The sequence below is a fragment of the Choloepus didactylus genome, chromosome 6 (genome assembly GCF_015220235.1).
Source record: "Choloepus didactylus isolate mChoDid1 chromosome 6, mChoDid1.pri, whole genome shotgun sequence".
In the NCBI taxonomy this organism is placed as follows: Eukaryota; Metazoa; Chordata; class Mammalia; order Pilosa; family Megalonychidae; genus Choloepus; species Choloepus didactylus.
This window is the reverse complement of record NC_051312.1, coordinates 51,113,718-51,138,940: the sequence shown is the minus strand read 5'-3', so window position 1 is coordinate 51,138,940 and position 25,223 is coordinate 51,113,718. Positions and strand designations below refer to the sequence as shown.

Below are 25,223 nucleotides of genomic sequence, written 5' to 3'. Positions count from 1 at the left end.
TGACCTTAAAACTCTAATTGATTTCACAATTTCACACTTCCAACAGGATTATGGCCAAGCACTAAGACTTGCCACAAAATGTCCTTCACATGTATTTTTTCTCTAGATTCACTCACTGACACCTTCTCTTGTCACATAATAGCCTCATCAAGCTTTATGACTTTAAATGTATTCCAAATGTTGAAAACTCATGCATCCATTTCTCAAGCCCAGAACTTTCTCTGAACTCTACTTGCTTATATCCAATTTCCTGCTCAGCATCTTAACTATATTCTCTAATAGACTATTTTTTTTTTATTATAGTCTCTTTATTCTTTTGGTAAAACTCTTCCAGAGTTAACTACTTCCATTTGTAGATGATGAAATGCATAAAGATCCACTTCAAAAGCTGGCACTGCTATGAACATGGTCTCCTCCCTTCAACACAGAATTAAGACTTTTGGTTCTTGTCTTTAATATTCCAGTCCCGGAAGTAAGTTAACTGTAGACGTCATCTGAAGACAATCTTATGCTGCATGGCAGTTGTCTACAACCAGGCTCTAGCTTCTCCAGGAATACTACAGGATGAATTTAGTTTAATTAAACTAAGAGGCATTCTCTCAAATGGGTTTAAATGAATTTTTATTTTTAGACAACCTACATTACATGTTTTTCTTAAAAACAATGCCTCCGCTCCAAATAAATCAAGGTCAAAATAAATGAGTTCAAGATGGCATTAGTCCATCTGTCTAACTCCTGGTATAGTGTGGATGAAAAGCAGCAGCCAGTTATGATGACAGGTGATAGATCCAAGGAACTGCCAAGTTTGTTAACATTTCTCTATTTCTAAACCATCCTTAAAGAAAATCATATATGGGGTCACACCATCCTTGCGGTAGTCCAGGAGAGCAACCACACCATCCGGATTCATGTTTTCACCAATATAGAACTGGTTAGTTTTTGAAATTAGCAAGGATGTGCTTGACTTATTCTGCAACCATTGTCATAAAAGGTTTTACTCTTTCTGGTCTCTGTTCTTCAAATTTGTCTTTGATTGATTTCATGTAATCTTTGATGTACGTTTTGTAGTCTACTTTTGTGAAGCTAGTTTCCTGCAAGTGATGGTTCAAGACAATATCAACACTGGTGACAACTGTGCTCTCGGTACCTTCACCCTCGGGGCCTTCAGCAGAGGCATTTCCACCAATGAGTGAGTCATCAATGCTACCCTCTGTCCTACCGACCACCTTCCCCTCCACCTCAAGGCACAGCCCGTCCGCGATCTCCCAGATCTTGTAAATGTCGGTCTCAGTAGATGATCATGATGGTGGCTGGAGGGAGGCGGTGGCAGTGGCCCTGGCATGGCAGGAGCCTGCAGCTCGGAGCCAGCACGGAGTGGCCGGAGTGGCAGTGAGGTGGAGGGGCGGAAAAGCTCTAATAGACTTTTTTTTTAATATTCTTTTTATTGAGATATATTCACATACCATGCAGTCATATAAAACAAATGGTACATTCAATTGTTCACAGTACCATTACATAGTTGTGCATTCATCACCCAAATCAATCCCTGACATCTTCATTACCACACACACACAAAAATAATGAGAATAACAATTAAAGTGAAAAAGCAATTAAAGTAAAAAAAGAACACTGGATGCCTTTGTTTGTTTGTTTGTTTCCTTCCCCCATTTTTCTACTCATCCATCCATAAACTAGACAAAGGGGAGTGTGGTCCATATGGCTTTCCCAGTCCCATTGTCACCCCTCATAAGCTACATTTTTATACAATCGTCTTCAAGATTCATGGGTTCTGGGTTGTAGTTTGATAATTTCAGGTATCTACCACCAGCTACACCAATTCATTAGAACCTTAAAAGGGTTGTCTATATTGTGTGTAAGAGTGCCCACCAGAGTGACCTCTCGCCTCCTTTTGGAATCTCTCTGCCACTGAAGCTTATTTCTCTAATAGACTTTTAAAACTTAACATGTCCAAAACTAAAGTCCTGATTCTCCCCTGCCCCAAATCTATTTTTCCTGAAGTCCTCCCTAACTTATAAAATAGTAATTCCATCCTTCCGATTGCTTAGGCCCAAAACCTCAGAATTATCATTGAGTCCTCTTTAACAATCCATCAGCAAATCTTATCGGCCCTACACCCAAGACATTTTACAGAGTCAAACTTTCTTGTCACCTACACTGCTACCACCATGGTCTATGACACCATTATTTTTTTGCCTGGCAAGTTCTCCTTGCCCTATACTCTGTTCTCTCACAGGACAGCCAGATTATTAGTTAGGCAGGTAGTCATCTCTGCCTAAAACCATGGTCCATCTCTCCCATAGTAAAAGATGAAGCCCTTCCAGTTGCATCTAAGGCTTTCATTATCTGGTTCCTATAACCATTCTGATCTTGTCTACTCCTAATATCTATCTCCCCTCCCCCCTTCTCTGCCCCTACCATACTGGCCTCCTTACTATTCCTCAAAAACAACCAGCCTGTTTTGATCCCAAGAATTTTAGGCTGACCATTTCCTCTGCCTGGCAAGTTTTTCTCCAGACATGCAAACATTTCTCTCATTTCCTTTAGGTCTCTATTCGTGTCACGTCAACAATTCATCCTTCGTTGACCACCTGTTCATTATGTCTGCACTCCTAGCTATCCCACTTTCCTACATAATTTTTCTCCAAAGTGCTTTTCATCACATAACATATTCTTTATTTTGCTTGTTATTCTTTTTCTCCCCCAATCCAAGTATAAACTCATGAGAGTATGGATTTTTGTCTATTTTTGTCACAATTGTATCCTGAATGTCTAGCATAGTACCTGAAAAACAGTAATTCTTCAATAAATATTAGTTGAATAAATGAATGAATAAATATACCCTGATCTTAAACCTAAACAATTTAAACTTTAATTATTGTATGACCATATTAGGCACTTTTATAGTTTGATATTTTGCACAAGTGGTTTCTTCTGCTTACAGAGCCATCACCACCATCTCATGCTTCAGGACCTCTGCTCTTTCCATCATCAGCTTCTGCAGGCAACTGTGAATTGTATTATCAGATATGTTTTGATAGCTTCAGTTATTAGCTTTTTGATATAGGAGTATCTATTAGAATACTTGTGACATTGTCTCATAATTTTTGTTTCCATGTCTATCTCCCTTACTACAGCACAAGGTTATTAGGAATAGGAACTGGGTCTTATTTGTCTTTGACAAAGAATGTCAAGACATATTTGCCAAATGCAGGGATCAATTATTCAACAGTTGAAATCTATATATCAATTTGTGAATTTCCAGGAATGCTGACAGGAAACAAAAGGCAAAGGCAGCAAGAAGTGCAAGAAAGAATACAGGTGAATTCTCAGCCCAAGAGTGGAACTATTTGTTTTGTAAAATTTGTTTACATGATGTGATGGGAAATGAAGTCTAAAATGAAAACCAACTAATGGGACTTGAAAAGGAAGTCAGGGTCAGATCTGGGTCCTCTTTTTTCTTGCCAACAAAGATGCTGACTGGTTGGAACAAGGCAAGATAAATGACCATTAGAAGCTGCTTATGTGGTGCTACTAATGAGCTCTGGGTCATAGGTGAAAGCAGTTCTCCAAGAGTAACACAAAACTTTTCCCTTTTGTCTTAGAGATTGTGATAATAATTTTAGTCATCTTATTTGGGGACTCTAACCAAACTCAAAACTCTTGCCTAAGCAGACAAAAACAAATGTGATTGCTCTCTGAAATGGCCCCTTACAATAAATTCCTGGCGTGAGAGGAGAAGCATGCATTGTTTTATGGGGAAAGGGGGATCTTTCTAAGTCTCTCCTTTCACTAGAGAATAAGGGAAGTCAACTGGGGCTGAAATCTCTGGAACTGCCCATGACACTGGGAAGCACCAAGGCCAGCTCGTGGGAGATGGCATCACACTCCAAATAACCCTAATACACACCCACTCAAGGTAGTCTCAGAGGAATAATTTCATGTGGATCCCTCTAGGTATTCTGAGACAAAAATTGCCTTTGGAAATTGTGGCAGTTAATACATTCCAGAAGCTATTCAAATTTTCTAGTAAAATGGAGGAAGCAGCAGAGTATGTGTTAATAATATCTTTGCTACCAGCAAGGGTGGATATATAACATGTGTAGAATGTTTACATAAAATCATTATGAAAGTTTTTGAAAACTCATGCAACACATTTATTTCATAATTTAGCTTCATGGAGGAAAAAGCATTCTTTCCAAAAAGGATGACATATATATTTTGCTTCAAAATAGACATTAGATAACAGGCTTTGCTTCTCTTTTTATCTTGGCTGCTGGAGAGCTCAGTGGTAAATTTTAGATTTAATCACAGTAATTATATTAGGAAAGGTGATTTGGTAATATTTCCTTTTTCATTCTTCTTGATGTTTGTAAGATCATTTCACGTAAGTATAATTTGCATAAAATAATGCCTAACAATTTTAAATCTATAGTTCTATGAGTTTTGATATTCACAAACGTATTACCACCACCATGATTAAGATATAGAATATTTCCACTGCTCCAAAGAGTTCCCTCATTGTTCTCCCTGAATTCCCAGCTACCACTGAATTGTTTTCTATCCTTATAGTTTTTTGCCTTTTCAGAAAGTCAGATATACAATATGCAGTCTTTTGTAACTGGCGTCTTTCAATTAGCATACAATTTTTAGATTCTTCCATATTGTTTTAGTATATCAATTGTTTATAAACTTTTAGTGTTAAGTATTCCTTTGTATGAATATACCACAATTTGTTTACGCATTCACCAGCTGAAGGATATTTGGGTTGTTTGGATATTATAAATAAAGCTGCTATGAACATTTGGGTACACACATTTTTGTGGACATATATTTTCATTTCTCTTGTGGAAATTTCTAGAAGTGGAATTACTGAGTCATGTGTGTATTTAATTTTAGAAGAAAGTTCTGTACTCTTTTCAAAAGTTTTTGCAATGTTTCCCATTCCCATCATCAATGTCTGAGAGTTTCAGATGACCGAAATATTTGTCAACACATAATATTATCATATTATCAGGTGGTGTTTTTGGTTTTTTGTTCTTTTTTATGTTAGTGATTCATATGAGTGTGTGGTGATAGCTCATTGTTTGGTTTGGTTTTAAATTTTTACTCTGGTAACATATATGCAACCTAAAATTTTCTATTTTAATCACTTTCAAATATACAATACAGTAGTGTTGACTATTTTTACAATGTTATATTACAATAACCACCACCAATAACCAAAGCATTTTTATCAGCCAATACAGAAACTCTATACCAAGCAAGCATTAACTCCCTCCCCATTCCCTACTCCCACTCTAGCCCCTGGTAACTTGTATTCTAGTTTTTGACTTTATGAATTTTCATATTCTAATTACTTCCTGTAAGTGAGATCATGCAATATTTATCCTCTGTGTCTGGTTATTTCACTCAACGTGATGTCTTTAGGATCCATCCATGTTGTAGCATGTATCAGAACTTCATTACTTTCTGTGACTGAATAATATTTCCTTGTATGCATATACCTGATAATTATGCATCGAAGTGTAGGTGTACTAGGATTTCTTCTGTTTGGAGTATGATGCACTTCTTAGACATATATATTTATGTTTTTCATAAGAGTTGGGAAAGTTTCAGCCATTATTTCCTTAAATACCCTTTCTGCACTGTGATGGTTGAAGCTGTAGGTAGACTGGAAAATATCATTCTTTTAATCCATTTCTGTGGGTGAAGACCTAGTGTGAGTGGGAACTTTTGATTAGGTTCTTTCAGTTGAGGAGTACCACAAGGTGGGTCTTAATCCTCTTACTGGAGTCCTTTATAAGAGGATAAAAGACCCAGAAGAAAAGCCCCAGAGAAGCTGAGAGCTCCAGAGAAGCTGAGAGAGAAAGACACAGAAGCTCAGAGAGGAAGGCACTGAAGCCAGAAGCTGGAAGCAACGAAATCCGGGAGACAAGGGAGAGACCTGATGATGTCACCAGGTGCCCGGCCATGTGTCAGAGGAGTTGGGGTTCACCAGTAACTTGTCCTCAGAGAGAAGGTATCAACCTGTTGATGCCTTGATTTGGACATTTTTCATGGCCTCAGAACTGTAAACTTGTAAGTTATTAAATCCCCAATGTAAAAGCCAACTCATTTCTGGTATATTGCATTTTGTCAGCCTTAGCAAACCAAAGCATGCAGCTTTTCCCTTCTCTTCTCTTTCTGGGACAGCCATGATGTGTATGTTTGTATGGTTCATGCTGTCTCCCTGAGACATTGCCCAATTTTTCTGTTCATTTCTCTATTGCATTTCTCTGATGGTATGATTTTCATTGTCCTGTCTTCTAGTTTCCTGCTACTTTCTTCTGCCTGTTGAAATCTGCTGTTGCATGTCTCTAGTTTATTTTTAATCTCCACTATTGTGCCTTTCATCTCCAAAATACCTCTTATGTTCCTTTTTAAATTTTCAAATTATTTTTTATGCTCACAAATTGTCTTCTTGATATCCTTTAGCTCTATATCCATATTTTCCTTCATCTTCTTGAATTGATTTAGGAGGTCTATTTGAACTTGTTTGATTAGTTATTCCAAATTCTGTGTCTCCTCTGAAGTCTTCTGTTCCCTTGACTGAGCCAAATGTTCCTATTTCTTATTATACCTTGTAATTTTTTGCTTAGGTCTGGACTTCAGATTATTTTGATGAATTAACTCTAAAGGTCAGTTTATCACTCTTTTCTAGGATTTTATTATTGATTGGTTTGGTGTTAAGTCTCTTCTTTGATGCTTGGCCCAACATATACTAGACCTTTAGTGTAGCCAGTGTTTAATTGTTCAGATTTTCTCAGCTCTTTTTGCACATTGGATTCTTGCACTGGATATGAAGTAAAATTTTTAACATTTCCTCTTTATGCAATTTTTTACCACCAGGAGCAAACTTCTTTTCCTCTGTTCTATTTCTAGGAATCTTGATCTGTCTGTTTGTTTGGTCCAATTTTTTCCCCCAGAGCCTATGGTTTGTTTAAAGTCTTTCCCTCATTCTATGCCACATTTTCCTTATATTATTCAGTTCTTGGAGCCATCCTGTCTTTCATCAGTTCTTTGAAGTTTTCCTGCCTTTAGTTTTGTCCTCATTAGGGTATCCCACTCTGGGGATGGCATCAACCCAGAAAGGTGGTTCAATCTGGAACAGTTCATTTTGTTTCCAAGTGGTCCAGCAAACAGGGATTGATTGAATATGTGCATCTCTTGCCAACAGTTCTGCCATGGTCTCTCTTTATATTTTTTCCCCCAGGGTTCCTTTTGTATGAAACACTCCTTACCTGTTTGTGTTCTTCCCTGCCCTTCCCTATCAATTCGAATTGCCTTTTCCATTTATGTAAAGAGGCTGCTGAAATTTTTATTGGCATTGTGTTGAATCTTTAAATTGCTTTGGGTAGAAGTGACATTTTAACAATATTTAGTCTTCCAATCCACAAGCACAGAATGTCCTTCTGTCTATTTAGGTCATCTTTGATTTCTTAAAGCAATATTTGGTAGTTCTCTGTGTATAAGTCATTTACATAATTGATTAAATTTATTCCTATTTATTTAATTATTTTATTTGCTATTATAAATGAAGCTTTTCTTGACTTCCTCTTCAGATTGTTCATTAATAGTGTATGGAAACACTACTGAGTTTTGCATACTGATCTTGTACCCCACCAATTTGCTGAATGTGTTTCTTAACTCCAGTGTCATTGTTGTGTATTTTGCAGGATTTTCTATATACAAGATCATGTTATCCGAAAATAGGGAAAATTTTACTTCTTCCTTTCCATTTTGGATACTTTTTATTTCTTATTCTTGCCTAATTGCTCTGGCTGGCTAGAACTTCCAGGACAATATTAAATAAGAGTGGTGAAAATTGGTCCTCCTTTTCTTATTTATGATCTTAGAAGGAAAGCTTTCATTCTTTTACCATTGAGTTTGATATTTAGTGTGGGTTTTCATATATGCCTTTTATTGTTTTGAGGAATTTTCTTCTATTCCTAGTTTTCTGAGTATTTTTATCAAGAAGGGGTGCTGGATTTTGTCAAATGACTTTTCTGTGTCAATTGTGATGATCAAGTGGTTTTCTCATTCATTCTATTAATGTGGTGTATTGCATTAAATAATTTGCATGTCTTGAACCACCTCTGTAAACCTGGAGTAAATCACACTGGATCATGGTATATAACTCTTTTAATATCCTGTTGGATTTGGTTTGCTAGTATTTTGTTGAGAATTTTTGCATCTATATTCAAAAGGAATATTGGTCAGCAATTTTCTTATCTTCTTATATTTTTATCTAGCTTGGATATTAGAGTGATGTTGGCCTCATAGAATGAGTTGGAATGTGTTTCCTCCTTTTCAAAATTCTTGGAGTAACTTGAGGAGAATTGGTTTTAATTCTTCTTGTAATGTTTGGTAAAATTCACCTGTGAAACCATTTGGTCTTTCACTTTTCTTTCTTGGGAGGTTTTTGATGACTGATTCAATATCTTTACTAGGTTTTGGTCTGTTAAGATCTTCTATTTCCTCTAGAGTCAGTGTTCGTAGTGTGTTTCTAGGAATTTAGCGCCTAGGTTTCAAAATTGTTGCTTTACATTTGTTCATAGTATCCACTTAGAGTTCTTTGTATTTCTATGGGATCAGATGTAATGTCTCCCTTTCCATTTCTGGCTTTAATTATGTGTCCTTTTTTTTATCTTTGTCACTCCTAGCTAAAGGTTTGTCAATTTTCTTGATCTTTTCAAAGAGCCAACTTTTGGTTTTGTTGAATCTCTCTATTGTTTTGTTCTTAATTTAATATTCTTTATTTCATTTATCTCCAATCTAATCTTTGTTATTTCCTTCCTTATGCTCACTTTGGGTTTGTTTACTCCTTTTTTTCTATGTCCTCCAATTTTGAAGTTAAGTCTCTGATTTGAGATCTTTCTTCTTCTTTTTTTAAATATAGGCGTTTAGAGCTATAAATTTCTCTCAAGTCAGAGAAGATAAATTGTATGATTTCAATACTTTTAAATTTATTGAGACTTGTTTTGTGACCTAATATAGGAGCTATCCTGGAGAATGATCCATGTGCACTAGAGAAGAATGGATAGCGGTTTATATATATCTGTTAGGTCTACTTGTTTTATACTATTTCTCATATTTCCTTATCGATCTTCTACCTAGATGCTCTATACATCTTTAATTAAATTCAGTTTTACTGAGATATATTCACATACCATACAATCATCCATAATGTACACTCAGCTGTTCACAGTAACATTATACAGTTATGCATCCATCACCTCAATCTATTTTTGAACATTTTTCTTACACCAGAAAGAATCAGAATAAGAATAAGAAATAAAAGTAAAGAACACCCAAATCATTCCCCCCATCCCACCCTATTTTTCATTTAGTTTTTGGCCCCATTTTTCTACTCATCCATCCATACACTGGATAAAGGGAGTGTGATCCACAAGGTTTGCACAATCACACTGTCACCCCTTGTAAGCTACATTGTTATACAATCATCTTCAAGAGTCAAGGCTATGGGGTTGGAGTTTGATAGTTTCAGGTATTACTTCTAGCTATTCCAATACAGTAAAATCTAAAAAGTGTTATCTATATAGTGCATAAGGATGTCCACCAGAGTGACCACTCAACTCCATTTGAAATCTCTCAACCACTGAGACTTTATTTTGTTTCATTTCCCATCCCTCTTTTGGTCAAGAAGGTGTTCTCAATCCCATGATGCCAGGTCCAGATTCATCCCCCAGAGTCATATCCTGCATTGCCAGGGAGATTTACACCCCTGGGAGTCAGGTCCCACATGGTGGGGATGACAGTGAGATCACCTGCTGAGGTGGCTTAGGTGGAGAGAAAGGGCCACATCTGAGCAACAAAGAGGCACTCAGGGGTAGACTCTTAGTAACAATTATAAGAAGGTTTACCCCCTCCTTTGCTGTAACAACCTTCATAAGGGCAAGTGCCAAGACAGTGGGCTCGGCATACAAAGCCACTAGTCCTCAATGTTTGTGAGAACATCAGCAGCAATCCAGTTGAGGAAATCCAACACTTCCATATTTTCCCCCAGCTACTCAGGGGGGCCCTGAATATGTATTTTTATTTTACACCCAAATTAATTTGGGATGTGTTGCTATTTTACTCTAACCTATACAAACCTACCATATCTCACTTCCTATTAAAAGTTCCATGTAATTGTGGTGTTTGAACAAATTGATTGTAGAATTTATATTGTTTAGAAACTATAGATCCTACACCAAATAAACATCTCTTCCCTTGGTCTCACATGGAAGTTGAAGTTTTAACACACAGTCAGTTTTAACCTTTTCTCTTTGGCCTGATTTGCCTTAGTCTTAACCAGACCTGTTTCATTCATATCTCTAATTCAAGTCTGGGCTCTTTTTCAGAATTTTTTTTTAACAGTAAATACTGACATTCATATCTGTGGAGCTCTAGCTCTGAGTTTCAGGTGTCACACAGATACCCAATGTTCCAGAGACCAATCAGGTTATACACAAAGGGATCAGCATCTCAGACTTTGTTGATAGCCAATACAATTCAGAAATAGATTTGACTGCTGTAAGAGCTTACAGTACAGGGACCATTACAATAATCATTTCTTTGTTATGCTGTGCTCTAAGATTCAATTCTGAGTTTACACATTGCAGTTAGTTCATATTGGTGAGGCATTATAGTGTTTGCCTTTGTTTCTGGTGTACTGTACTCAAAATGCTGTCTACAGGATCCATTCACCTCATTGCTTGTCTCACAGCTTCACTCCTTCTGGTACTTGCTCAACATTCCATGTTATGCATACACCACAGTTCACCATTCTGTTCCTCAGTTGGTGTACCCTTAGGCCACCACCAGGCTTTGCAAATCACAAATAATGCCTCTGTAAACACCAGTATGCAAATGTCCATTCACATCTCCACTCTCAGTTCTTCTAAGTACATACCACCTAATGAGATTGCAGGACTTTATGGCTCCCACATACTTAGCTTCTTGTGGAACCACCACATTGACCTCCAGAAAGGCTACACCATTATGCCTCCACACCAAGAATAAATAGGTACATCCCTCTCTCCATGTTTTCTCCAGAACTTTCACCCCTATTTATATTTTTTCCTACAATTTTATAGAGATATATTCTCATACCATACAATTATCCACAGTGTACAGTCAGTTGTTCATAGTATCATCATACAGTTGTACATTTAACACCACAGTCAGCACATGAACATATTGATTACTATGGGAAAGTTTTTGGTGTTTTTTTTTTTTTTGCAAATAATAAAAAAGACAATAAAAAGAAAAATAAAATATCATACAATACAATATAATAGTCAGGACAGAAAACAACACCACTACCAAGAATCCCATATCCCTCCCTTATACCCCTCTCTAATACACAGTTAACTTTGGTATATTGCCTTTGTGACATTTAATGGAAGTATATTACAATGTTACTGTTGACCATAGACTCCAGTTTGATTTGATATGTTTTTCCCCAAATACCACCCTTTTTTCAACACTCTGCATGGCTGACATTCATTTGTTCTCCCACATGTAAAAATATTTTTATATTTGAACATTTAGTAACAGTCATTGGCCACTCCAGTTTTTGCCAAGTTATACAGTCCCAGTCTTTATCATCTATCTTTACCTCTGGTGTCATACATTCCACTATGCCAACTCTTTCAGCTTTACTCATAGACATCTTTGTTCAGTGTACTTAAAATATTGTGCTACCATCACACAGTATTATGCTATCTTTTTCTGGATCTATGCAATCAATCCTGCTGAATATTCTGTAGTCCTTCAGCATCAAATGCCAGATAGCTACCCCCTTTTTATCTCCTGGTAGTCTGTGTTATCAGCTTTTAACTCTCAAAGTTTGCTAATTAATGTTAGTTCATATTAGTGAGACCATACAGTATTTGTCCTTTTGTTTCTGGCTAATTTCACTCAACATAATGTCCTCAAGGATCATCCTTGTTATTATATGTTCCATGTCTTTGTTCTGTCTTACAGCTGCATAATATTCCTTCATGTGTATATACCACAGTTTGTTTACCCACTTGTCCGTTGATGGACATTTGGGCTGCTTCCACCTCTTGGCAATCATGAATAATGCCTCAATAAACATTGGTTTACTAATGTCCATTTGTGTTTTAACTTTCAGTTCCTTTGAGTATATACCTAGCAATGGAATAGCTGGGTCATATTGCAAATCTATACTTAGCTTCCTGAGGAACCTCCACACTGTCTTCAGGAGTGGTTGTACCATTCTACAATCCCACCAACAATGAATAGGTGTGCCTATTTCTCCACATCCTCTCCAGCACTTGTAATTTTCTGTTTTTTGGGCAATGGCCATTCTGGTAGGTGTGAGATGATATCTCATTGTGGTTTTGATTTGCATTTCCCTAATAGCCAGTGAAGCTGAGCACTTTTTCTTATGTTTTTGAGCCATTTGTATTTCCTCTTCAGAAAAGTGTCTGTCCATATGTTTTGCCCATTGTTTAATTGGATTGTTTGTCTTTCTGTTGAATTGTAGGATCGCTTTATATATTCAGGAAATTAAACCCTTATCTGATATGTGGTTTCCAAGTATTGTCTCCCATTGTGTAGGCTGCCTTTTTACTTTTCTAACAAAGTCCTTTGATGTACAAATGTTTGATTTTGAGGAGATCCCATTTGTCTATTTGTTCTTTGGTTGCTTGTGCTTTGGGTGTAAGGTCTAGGAAACCACCTTCTATCACAAGATCTTTAAGATATTGTGCTACCTTTTTTTCTAAGAGTCTTATGGTCTTAGCACTTATATTTAGGTCTTTGATCCAATTGGAGTTAATTTTTGTATAAAGTGTGAGGTAGGAGTCTTTTTTCATTCATTTAGGAAATGGATATCCAGTTACCCAAACACCATTTATTGAAGAGGCTGTTCTGTTCCTGTTGCTTTGGCTTGAGTGACTTATCAAAGATCAATTGTCCATAGATGTGAGTGTCTATTTGTGAACACTCAATTCAATTCCATTGGTCGGTATCTCTGTCCTTATGCCACTACCATGCTGTTTTGAGCACTGTAGCTTTGTAATATGCTTCAAAGTCAGGTAATATGAGACCTCCCACTTCATTCCTCTTTCTCAAGATATTTTTGGCTATTTGGGGCACCTTGCCATTCCAAATAAATTTGAATATTGGTTTTTCTATTTCTGCAAAGTAAGTTGGGATTTTAATTGGTATTGCATTGAATCTATAAATCAGTTTAGGTAGAGTTGACATCTTAATTATATTTAGTATTCCAATCCATGAACATGGTATGTTCTTCCACTTTTTCAGGACCTCTTTGATTCCTTTTATCAGTTTCTTGTAGTTTTCTTTGTATAAGTCTTTTGTGGCCTTCATTAAGTTTATTCCTAAATACCTGATTCTTTTGGTTGCTATTGTAAATGGAATTTTTTTTTTTATTATTTCTTCCTCTTGTTACACATTTCTTGTGTATAAGAACTCTACAGATTTTTGCATGTTGATCTTGCAGCTGCCACTTTGCCGTGTTCATTGATTAGCTCTAATAGTGTTGCTGTAGATTTTGCTGGATTTTCTACATACAGAATCATGTCATCTGCAAGCAGTGACAATTTTACTTCTTTCTCTGCAATTTGGTTGCCTTTTACTTCTTTTTCTTGCCTAATTGCTCTAGCTAGAACTTCCAGCATAATGTTGAATAACAATGGTGACAGTGGGCATCCCTGTCTTGTTCCTGATATTAAAAGGAAAGCTTTCAGTCTCTCCCTATTGAGTACGATGTTAGCTGTGGGTTTTTCACATATTGCCTTTATCATATTGAGAAAATTCCCTTCTGTTCCTATCCTTTGAAGTGTTTTCATCAAGAGAGGATGTTGATTTTTGTCAAATGCCTTTTCTGCATTGATTGAGATGATCATATGGTCCTTTTGCTTTGATTTATTGATGTAGTGTATTATATTGATTGATTTTCTTGTGTTGAACCAGCTTTGCATACCTGGAATAAACCCCACTTGGCTGTGGTGTATAATTCTTTTAATGTGGTGCTGGATTTGACTTGCGAGTATTTTGTTGAGGATTTTTGCATCTATATTCATTAAAGAGATTGGTCTATAATTTTCTTTTTTTGTAGTATCTTTGTCTGATTATGGTATTAGGGTGATATTGGCTTCATAGCATGAGTTGGGTAGCTTTCCCTCTTCTATTTTTTTTTTTTTTTTTGAAGAGTTTGAGCAGGATTGGTGTTACTTCTTTCTTGAATGCTTGGTAGAATTCACATATGAAGCCATCTGGTCCTGGGCTTTTCTATTGGGGAGCTTTTTAATGACTGACTCTGTCTTTTTACTTGTGATTTGTTTGTTGAGGTCATCTATTTCTTCTTGGATCAATGTTGGTTGTTTATGCTTTTCTAGGAAATTGTCCATTTTGTGCAAGTTCTCCAGTTTATTAACATGTAGTTGCTCATAGTATCTTCTCATTGTTTCCTTTATTTCTGCAGGGTCAGTAGTTATATTTCCTTTCCCATTTCTGATTGTATTTATTTGTGTCCATTTTTTTTTGTTATCCTGGCTAGGGGTCCGTCAATTTTGTCAATTTTCTCGAAGAACCAACTTTTGGTTTTGTTGATTCTATTGTTTTCCTGTTCTCAGTTTCATTTATTTCTGTTCTAATCTATTCTTTGTTATTTCTTTCCTTCTATTTGCTCTTCTTTCTCTAGTTCCTCCAGGTGGACAGTTAATTTCTCAAATTTGTTCTCTCTTCTCTTTTAATATAGGCATTTAGGGCAATAAATTTCCCTCTCAGCACTACCTTTGCTGCATCCCATAAGTTTTGATGTGTTGTGTTTTCATTGTCTTTTGCCGCAAGGTATTTACTAATTTCTCTTGTAATTTCTTCCTTTACCCACTGGTTTTCTAAGAGTGTGTTGTTTAGTCTCCATCTATTTGTGAATTTTACAATATTCTGCCTGTTATTTATTTCCAACTTCATTCTGTTATGATATGAGATAGTGCTTTTTATAATATCAATATTTTTAAATTTGTTGAGACTTGCTTTGTGACCCAGCATGTGGTCTATCCTAGAGAATGTTCCATGAGCTTTGTGAGGTGTAGTGTTTTATAAATATCTGTCAAGGCAACTTCATTTATCATACAACTCAACATCTCCATTTCCTTGTTGATCCTCTGTCTGGATGTTCTATCCATTGATGAGAGTGGTGTATTGAAGTCTCCAACTATTATTGTGGAGTTATCTACTTCTCGTTTCAGTGTTCTCAGTGTTTGTCTTATGAATTTGGGGGCACTCTGGCTTGGTGCATAAATATTTATGATTGTTATTTTTTCTTGATGAATTGACCTTTTTATTGTCTCTTTTAATTGTTTTACTTTTGAAGTCTAATTTGTCTGATATTAATATAGCTACTCCCACTTTTTCCTGGTTGCTGTTTACGTAAAATATCTTTTTCCAACCTTTCATTTTCAGTCTACTTTTGTCCTTGTGTCTAAAGTGAGTTTCTTGTAGACAGCATATAGATGGGTCCTGTTTTTTAATCCATTCTGCCAGTCTGTGTCTTTTTATTGGGGAATTTGATCCATTAACAGTGTTATTACTGTAAGGGCAGTATTTTCTTCTATCATTTTGTCTTTTGGATTTTATATGTCATTTCTTATTTTTTCCTCTCTCTCTTTTTACCCTTCCTGATACTCTTCATTTCTACACTCTTCTCCAAACGTTTTTCTCCTATCTTTTCCTATCAACTGTAGCACTCCCTTTAGTATTTCTTGTAGCGCCTGTCTCTTATTCACAAACTCTCTCAGTATCTGTCTGAAAATACTTTAATATCTGCCTCATTTTTTGAAGGACAGTTTTGCTGGATATAGAATTCTTGGTTGGCAGTTCTTCTCTTTCAGTATCTTAATATATCATACCACTGTCTTCTCCCCTCCATGGTTTTGGTGGAGAAATCTGTACATAGTTTTATCAAGCTTCCCTTGTATGTGATGGATTGCTTTTCTCTTGCTGCTTTCAGAATTCTCTGTCTTTGACATTGGACAGTCTGATCAATAAGTGTCTTGGAGTGGGTCTATTGAGGTCTATTCTGTTTGGGGTGCACTGTACTTCTTGAATCTCTAATTTTCTGTCTTTCATAGGAGTTGGGAATTTTTCAGTGATTATTTCTTCTATTATTTTATCTTCCCATTTGCCCCACTCTTCCCCCTCTGGGACACCCATAACACATATATTTGTACATTTCATGTTGTCACTCAGCTCCCTAAGACCCTGCTCATATTTTTTCCATTCTTTTCACCATCCGTTCTTTTGTGTGTGTGAATTCAGATGTCTGGTCTTCCAATCCATTGATCCTTTCTTCTGCCTGTTCAAATCTACTGTTGTATCCCTCCACTGTCTTTTTCATCTCCTCCATTATGCACTTCATTCTCATAAGTTCTGCCATTTGTTTCTTCAAGTTTATAAATTCTTCCTGATGGTCATCCAGTGTCCTCCTTATAGCCTTCATCTCTTCTGCTATACCTTCTCTCAGTTCATTGACTTGATTTCTGAATTGATTTAGATTTGTTTGGACATCCCCAATTAGTTCTTCCTTCAGTTCATTGAAATGATTTAGCAATAATTGCTCCAAATCCTGTATCTCAGTTGAACTATTAGTTTGTTTCTTTGGCTGGTCCATATTTTTATGTTTCCTAGTATGGCTCATTATGTTAAGCTGTCTAGGCATCTGACTTTCTTGATTAGTTTATTTTGGAGCTTGTTTTCACTCTTTTACCTACGGTTTTCTTGCTGGTTGGCTTTGTTCTCTAATCTTTGGTGTTCAGTTCAGTTTATTCCTGAACTTTAAGTTAGATTCTGTTTAGTTGATCAGATTTTTTCACCTCTTGTTTTTCTGTTTCTTGCCTTGCCTTTGTGTAGCCTTGTTGTGTGATGATGTCCTCAGATATGGTCAACTCCAGTCAGGTTTTCCCAGTCCAGAGAGGCCCAGGTCTCAGAAGGAGGGTATAGAGTTTCCTTGAGAATGATACTCTCTTGTGAGGCCGTTAGACTTTGTGCTTCTCCTATGCTGTCCAGCAGGTGGCACTTGCCAGCCCACAGTTCCCCCATCAGTGTAAGGAGGCAGGGAGACTTTAGTTCTCCCAGTGACCCTGACCCTGTTGGGGGTGTGGCTGACTGAAGCTGGTTTCTGAATTCCATTCCCTGGGATCTGAGTTCCCAGGAGGGCTGCCACTAGAGCTGAGGCTCACCCTCCTTTCTTTAGTTAGGTGTTTAGTTAATTTTCTCTGCCACTAGACTTATTGCTTTGTCTCTCAGAGCTGTCTTCGCTCTGCTCTTGCCTGGGCCCAAATTGCAAGTCTTTGAGGCTCTTTGTAATGGGCTTCTTAGAATAATTATTTTTAAAAAAAGGAGAAAAGAAGAAAAAGATTTAAAAAAATGAAAAAAGTAAAAGAAGGGCCCAGTGTGGACTATTTACAGTCCTTTCAGATTGAATGGGCCACTGAAATGCTTAAAGACAAGGAGGTGAGGATGATTAAGGAACAATCAAGAGAGCAGAGAAACCAACTTTTCAGACAAGGGCTCTTGCCCCCTGGGTTTGCATATGTTCCTGATTCTGTTTGAGCACAGCCCTTCTCTGTATTATGTTCACCTGAACTCCAAGAAGTCTCTGTTTGTTTATTGATTGATTGATTGATTGATTGATTTGCTGTTTTTGCTAGCTCTATCTCCTCTCCCCAGGGCTGACTGCTTCCAGACTCTCCAGTGTCTGGTCTCAGTTCATCTATGGTTGGAGTTTTTGTTCTCCCTCCTGGTTCCCAGCACCCATGGCCCCTCCTTCCTTGTGATTGTGCCTGGCAGGGAGTGGCATGGGCTCCCTGGCCATGAGAATTTACAGATTTTACTGACCTCAGCTGCTCCACACATTTGTGAGTGTTGTATGAAGTATGCCTAATCTCAAATTCCTCCGTGGTGTCCAGCCCATGCCATTCCTGGCTTTCTACTAACTGTCCCAGAGGAGTAACTAAAACCCACACCTCATCACTCCACCATCTTGCCCCTTCCTCTGCCCTACACATTTTTTTAAGTGGTGTATTGAAATCTCCTACTTTTAATGCAGCCTTATTTATTTCTCCCTTCAAATCAATATATGCTTCATATATTTGGGGTCTCTGCTGTAAGGTGCATACATATTTGAAATTGTTATGTGTTCTTATTGAATTGATGCCTTTGTCACTATATACTGTCCCTTGTGACTATTTTTGACTTAAAGTTTATTTTATCTGATATTAGAATAGCTACCCCAGCTCTCTTTTGGTTACTATTTTCATATATTTCTTTTTTTCATCCTTTTACTTTCAATCTGCTTGTGACTTTGAATATAAGATGAGTGTCTTGCAAGTCTCATATAGTTGGGTCATCCTTTTATATCCATTCTGACAATTTTGGCCTTCTGACTAAAGTTTAATCCATTCACACTTAATGTAACTACTGATAATGCAGGACTTCCTCCTGCCATTTTGCTAATTGGTCTTTGTAAGTCATATGTTTTTGTTCCTTGATTCTTCCATTAATGTCTACTTTCATATATAATTTTTTCGTAGTTTACCATTTGAATCCTTTCTCTTTTCCTTCTTCATATAGTTTTCAAATTTTTTTTGTGGTTACCATTGAGCTTAAATATAATATCCTAAACCTTTAACAAGCACATTTCATTTGATACCAACTTAATTTCAATACCATCCATGAACACTCTTTCTCTATCCTCCCACCATCTTTTTGTTGAAGTTGTTACAAATTACAATTCTATATGTTATATGTCCAAAATCATAGCTTTAGCATTACTGTTTATTCATTTGAATTTTAGAACCTTCAAGAAATACAACAGAGTGCTACAAAAAAAATACAATGCAATAGTACTTATATTTATAATTACCCATATGTTTACCTTTACTGAAGATCTTTATTTCTTTAGACTGCCTGAATCCATTGCCTCATGTCCTTTCCTTTCACTTGAACTCACTTGAACATTCTTGTAGGGCAGGTCTAGTGTGACAGACTCCCTCAGCTTTTGTTTATCTGATTATGTCTTAATCTCTTCCTCATTTTGGAAAGACAGTCTCACCAGATACGAATCTTGTTGGAAAGTATTTTCTTTCAGTATGTTAAATATTTTTTCACGCTGCCATCTGTCTTCATGATTTCTGATGAAAAGCTGGCACTTGATCTTATTGGGGCTCCCTTGTAAATAACACATTGCTTTTCTGCTGCAGCTTTCAGATTTCTCTCCTTGTCCTTGGCATTTGATAGCCTCACTACTGTGTTTGGGCAACATTCTCACTGAGTTTAACCTTTTGGGGCTTAAGCCTCTTGAATGTATATATTCACGTCTTTTGTTCAATTTGGGAAGTTTTTTTGACACTGTTTTTTTAAATATTCCTTCTTTTTCTCTCCTTCTTCTCCTTTTGGGATTCCCATAATATGTACACTGTGATCCATGAGTCTCTTAGGATCTGATCACTTTCTTTTCCTTTCTTTTTATCTTTCTGCTTTTTGGTCTGAATCATTTCAGTTGCCTTGTCTTCAAGTTCACTGATTCTTTCTTCTGCCAACTCTAATCTGCTGTTGAAACCCCTTAAAGAATTTTTTTTTCAATTATGATCTTCACCTCTAGTTTTTCTGTCTTGTTCCTTCTAAAATTTGTATCACTTACTTTTCTCATATTTTTTATTCATTATTTTCTTGACAATGTTTATTTCTTTCTCTGAGTTTTCCTTTTTCTTTCTGAGCATATTGAAGATTATTTTCTTAAAGTCTTTGCCTAGTATGTCCAAAGTCTGGTCTTTTTCTCTGAGGTTTTCAGAAGTTTAATCTTTTTCCTTTGGATGGATCATCATTTCCTATTTCTTTGTTTGTTTCATAGTCTTTTGTTTCACACTTTACTTTTTAATATTTTAATGTAACAACTCTGAGGTTTCATTCTTGAGCTGTCTGTCCCTTAAGATGTTATCTAGCTAGTGATATAACAGAGATTTCTGTGAGTGCAGGAACTAAGGAAAAAAAAACAGATTCAAAAAAGAACGTCTTTCACAATCTTTGGTTCTACATTGGCTGGTGGTCTTCTTCAGGGTTCAGCCCTCTTATCAAGATAAGTTCAAGGTGAAAGAGTGGGATCCTCTCTGTCTTTTCTGAGCCTTTGTCTTGTTCTGAGTTTGCACTCATGGCCTTAGGACTTTCCCCATTTACAGAAATTTAAATACCCCCTCTATTCCCTATGAAATAGACTTCCACCCCTTCTGGGTGTTTTACTGTCTTATAGCCAGTAATATTCCAGGCCTCTTCTAGTTAATTGTTTCTGTAGTAGTTTGAAGCTGCTATTTATCCCATAAAAGGCCATACTCTTTTAATATATTCCTGTGGGGCAGACCTATTGTAGGTGAGACCTTTTACTTAGGTTATTTCAATTGAGATATGACTTGCCTCATTCAGGGTTGGTTTTGATCCTATTGCTAGAGTTCTTCATGAGTGGATAAAACATACAGAAGCTAAGAGATTAATTAAGAGAAGCTCATAGAGAAAAGCCCCAGAGAAGCTAGGAGAGAACCCACAGAAGCTCAGAGAGGAAGCTGCTGGAATCAGAAGTTGAAAGAGACAAAACCAGGGAAAGAAGGACCAGCAGACACCAGCCATGTCCCTTCCCATGTGACAGAGGTGTACTGGATGGCAGCAGCTTGTCTTCAGAGTTGAGGTATTGTCTTGTTGATGCCTTGAGTTGGACATTTTCATGGCCTAAGAACTGAAAATTGTAATTTGATGAATTCCCATTACATATTGTAAGTATAATGAACAAAGCTGAGTGTGGGTAAAGTTGAAAGAGGAAGGCTAGGGGCACATATGGCACCAGAAGGAAAGATAACGGATGAAAACTGGGACTGCATTACTTAGCAAAACTTAGACTGGACAATGATGGTGATTAAATGAAGAAATGTAGGCAAGTTTTTACATGAGGGAGAACAAGTGAATGTCAACATTGCAAGATGTTGAAAATGGGATGGTATATGGGAAAAAATACAATCAATGCAAACTAGTGTCTATAGTTAACAGTAGCGTTGTAATATTCTTCCATTAATTGTAACAAAGGCAATATACCAAAGCTAATTGTCAACTGAGGGGGATAAAAGGGAGGGGTATGGGATTCTTTTTGCTGGCAGTGGTTTTTCTCTTTTTTTATTTATTTTTATTCTTTATTCTTTTTTTTTTTTTCTCTTCTTTCTTTGCAGAAGAAATGGAAATGGTCTATATAGATTGTGGTGGTGAATGCAAAACAATGTGATTATATCAGGAGCTACTGATTGTTTGTTTAGGATGGATTATATGATGTGTGAATAAAACAGTATAAAAATAAACAGAAAGATACAAGTGCTGGAGAAGAAGTGGAGAGAGACATATACCTATTCACTGTTGGTAGAGAAGTAGAATGGTATAGTCCCTCTGGAGGACACTCTGGTGGCTCCACAGGAGGCTAAGCATAGGGTTGCTGTATGATCCTGCAACCCTGTTTTGGGTATACACTTGTTAGAACTGAAAACAGGAACATGAATAGGCATTTGCACACTGGTATATATGGTGGTAGTATTCATGATTTGTGATTGATGGAGGTAGCCTAAGCGTATCTCAATGGGTGAATGGAAGGGTAAACTGTGGTGTATACATACAATGGCATATTGAGCAGCTGCAAGAAGTAACGAAGTTGTGAAGCATGCAACTAGGTGAGTGAAACTTGAGGATATTATGTTGAGTAACATAAGCCAGAAATGAAATGACAAATATTATAAGGCCTCTTGCATATACTAACTATAATATAAACTAACTGTAATAAGTAAATGCTGATAACTGAATTCAAGGACATAGGGTATCAGGGGATAGAACATGGGCAAAGATTGGGCAATTGATGATGCAGGGATACAGAATGTTCAATAAGGTTTATTGTAAAGGTTCCTAAATTGCAAGTTCTTAGAGCAGTAACATCTATTCCTGAGTTTTAACTGTTATGTAAGAGATGTTTATCTGGTACAAAATTTATATTCTCTGTAGCATACTATCTAATTTAACTTGTACGGTCAGCTTATTTAAACAATATAATTATATGAACCCAGAATAAGGAATGAGATCTTGTTATTCTGTACAGGTTAATGTAATACCCTGATTATATCCCAGAGTACTTGGGGCAAAAAATAAAAATGCATTTACAAAGTTGCCCTGAGGGACTGGGAAAAAATGTGGAAATATTAAACTTCCCCACCTGGGAATTCCTGATATTTTCGCAAGCATTAGGAAATCCCAATTTAATTAGTCAAGCCCTTGATCTTGTGGTTTGCCCTTATGAAATTTGTCCCTGTGAAGGAGAAGCTAAGCCTACTTATAATTATCTCTAAGAGTCACCCCCAGAGAACCTCTTTTATTGCTCAGATGTGGCCTCTCTCTCTGAGTCAACATGCAAATAAACTCGCTATCCACCCTCCAATGCGGGACATGACTCCCAGGAATATGCCTGGCCCTGGCATTGTGGAACTGAGAATATCTTCATGAAAAAAATGGGAATATTGCTTTTTGTCAACTTCAGCAAACCAGAACAGTTTCTCACACTGCTTTAGCTGTGCATATGCTGCTTCTGCCTGCAGGGCAAGTTCTGGGAGGGAGACCAGAGAAGAATACCCTGGTTCAGTCTTTCAGCCTATCACCTGATTGATTGGCACTGGCATACAGGCACCCGAATGTGCATACTGGGGTTACTCTGCTTCTTCCAGGACAGTGCCAGGAACCAACAATGAGGTCACAGGCCTGTGCCACACCATGCTGGAGAGGAGTTGAGGGAGGAACCAGCAAGGGCTCCAGACGCTTCTCCTACCAGTTTTAAGTTGCATTTTCTTGAGCTGGCACTTGCCTAGCAATGCAACCCTTTAACTCTTTTCTGGAGTTTTGAGGGTTCCAGTTTTTTCTAGTTGTGCAAAGATTCTGTGGGGGGATGAAAACCTGGAGGGTCTCACACTGCCTTCTTGGCAAGCTAGTCTCATGTTTTAATTTCCATTTCACAATGATTAACAATCTGAAATCTGTTTTCGTATATTTAATTGTCATTTGTTTGACATTTGCACCTCTTCTTTGTTGAAGTGTCTGTTATCATCTTTTGCCCATTTAAAAAATTGGGTTATTTACTTGCTTGTTACTAAGTTTTGAGAGTTCTTTAACTATTCTGGATACAAGGCCTGTATCTTGTAGCTGTTTTGCAATCATTTTCTCCTATTCTGAACACTTTGCTGCAACCTTTTAAACCCACTTATTAGTTTTAGAAGAATTTTTTTAGATTCCTTAAGCTATACAATGTAGGCAATAATCTCCTCTGGGAATGAATATAGGTGTATTCTTTCTTTTCTAACATGTATCATTCTATCTTTTACTGTATTGCATTGGTTAGGACCCTAATGTAATTGTTGTTTTTATTGTTCCTTTTTTTTTTTTTTTGGTAGGCATCATTGCTATTATTCTGATCTTACAGAAAAACAATTCCATTTTCATCATTAAGCATGATGTTAGCAGTAGGTTTTTCTTAAATGACATTTTTTCAATTTGAGGATATTCCCTACTGTTCTTAGTTTGAGGATTTTTTAAAAAATTGTGAATGGGTTTTGAATGTTGTCTACCATTCTTACTGCATCTATTGAAATCACCATATTGTTTTTCTTCTCAATTTTGTTAATAGAGTGATATATTGCCAGATGCAATTTTTTGAGTATTTTGTGTTTGTGTTCATGAGAGATACTGTTCTGTACTTTTACTTTTTTTAATAGGTTATATAGTTTTTGCATCAGGGAAATGTTGAGATTTGTTTTATGGCCTAGCTTATGGACTGTCTTGCTGAAAGCTACAAGTGCATTTGAAAAAAATATTTATACTCTAAAGTGGTTGGGTGGAATAGTCTACATATAAAATTAGTCAAATTCAGTGATAGTATTTTTCAAGTCCTCTACATCTTTACTGGTTTTCTGTCTACCTAGATAATCTATTACTCACAGGGAATCTCTAACTATACTTGTGAGTGCATCTATACTTCCTTTTTGTTCTATCAGTTTTATTCTTCATGTTTTTTGAAGCTCTGTTTTAAATTCATACACATTCAGGGTATTTTTAGTTAGTTTAAATGTATTTTTAAGTGGGAAAGTAAATGCAGTTTCTATTAATCTGTCATGCTGGAAATTGAGGTCTTATATATTATATTTTGATAATTCCACTTTTAGCAGTCCCTTTTCTTCCAAGTGTCCTCAAATTGCTTTTCATAGGTTGGTGGAATATGTGTATCCAATTAAGATAATATAGAAGGGATGTTTAAATTAAAACAGGAAGCCTAAATATTTGTTGCGCTTTAGATTAAGTAGCTCGACTAACAAGTTTTAAAGGAAGGGATATAGAATCTTAAATACATTTGGGTTACACTTCTGTGGTTATGAGTTTTCCTCCACTATCCTTGATCTCTATTAATTTAACAAATGCTAATCTGATTGCAAAACATTATCAAGTACAATAATGTAGCTAAGACCAAACCACTTCAGCCTTAGAGTTGTTTATAGTCTTGTAGGGAAGATGAAATTAAGGAAATCAAATATCTACAAAGCATTGTAGAATGAAATGCATCGTGATAATGTATGGGTAAAATATTATAGCATTTTATTTTATTTTATTTGAAAGCAATTGTCATGATTCATGGTTAGAATCAGTCTGAGAATCAAGACAGAGCTCAATATTTCCATTACAATTTCTAACATTTCTGTTTTCTCTGTAACAGATGAAAATATTCTGGGATTCCAGAAATATTCTTATTTGCTTACTTTGCTTACTTGCAAAGAGCATAGAATGCACTAAAGTGAGAAAGGGAAAGCAGTGGGACTCACAAATTGTTTTCAAAATGATTACGCCATATTGGATGAATTGCCTCAAAGAGTGTGGTATATCAAATAATTGCCTAAAAGAAAATTCTTTTAAACAGTATGGAATTATGAGAATATCTGAGGGTCCTGATTTGAAGATGATCTCAGTAACTAATTTAGTCCAGAAACTGTTTTCTGGCTACTAAATTATAAAATATTTCAAAGACCATGAGCATGAAAATTATTACTCAT

General features: G+C 36.5%; 1 pseudogene; it reads right to left on the bottom strand.

The window, feature by feature from the left end:
* Positions 1 to 738: 738 nt before the first annotated feature.
* Positions 739 to 25,223, bottom strand: part of LOC119536926 — a 182,656-nt pseudogene continuing 158,171 nt past the window's right edge.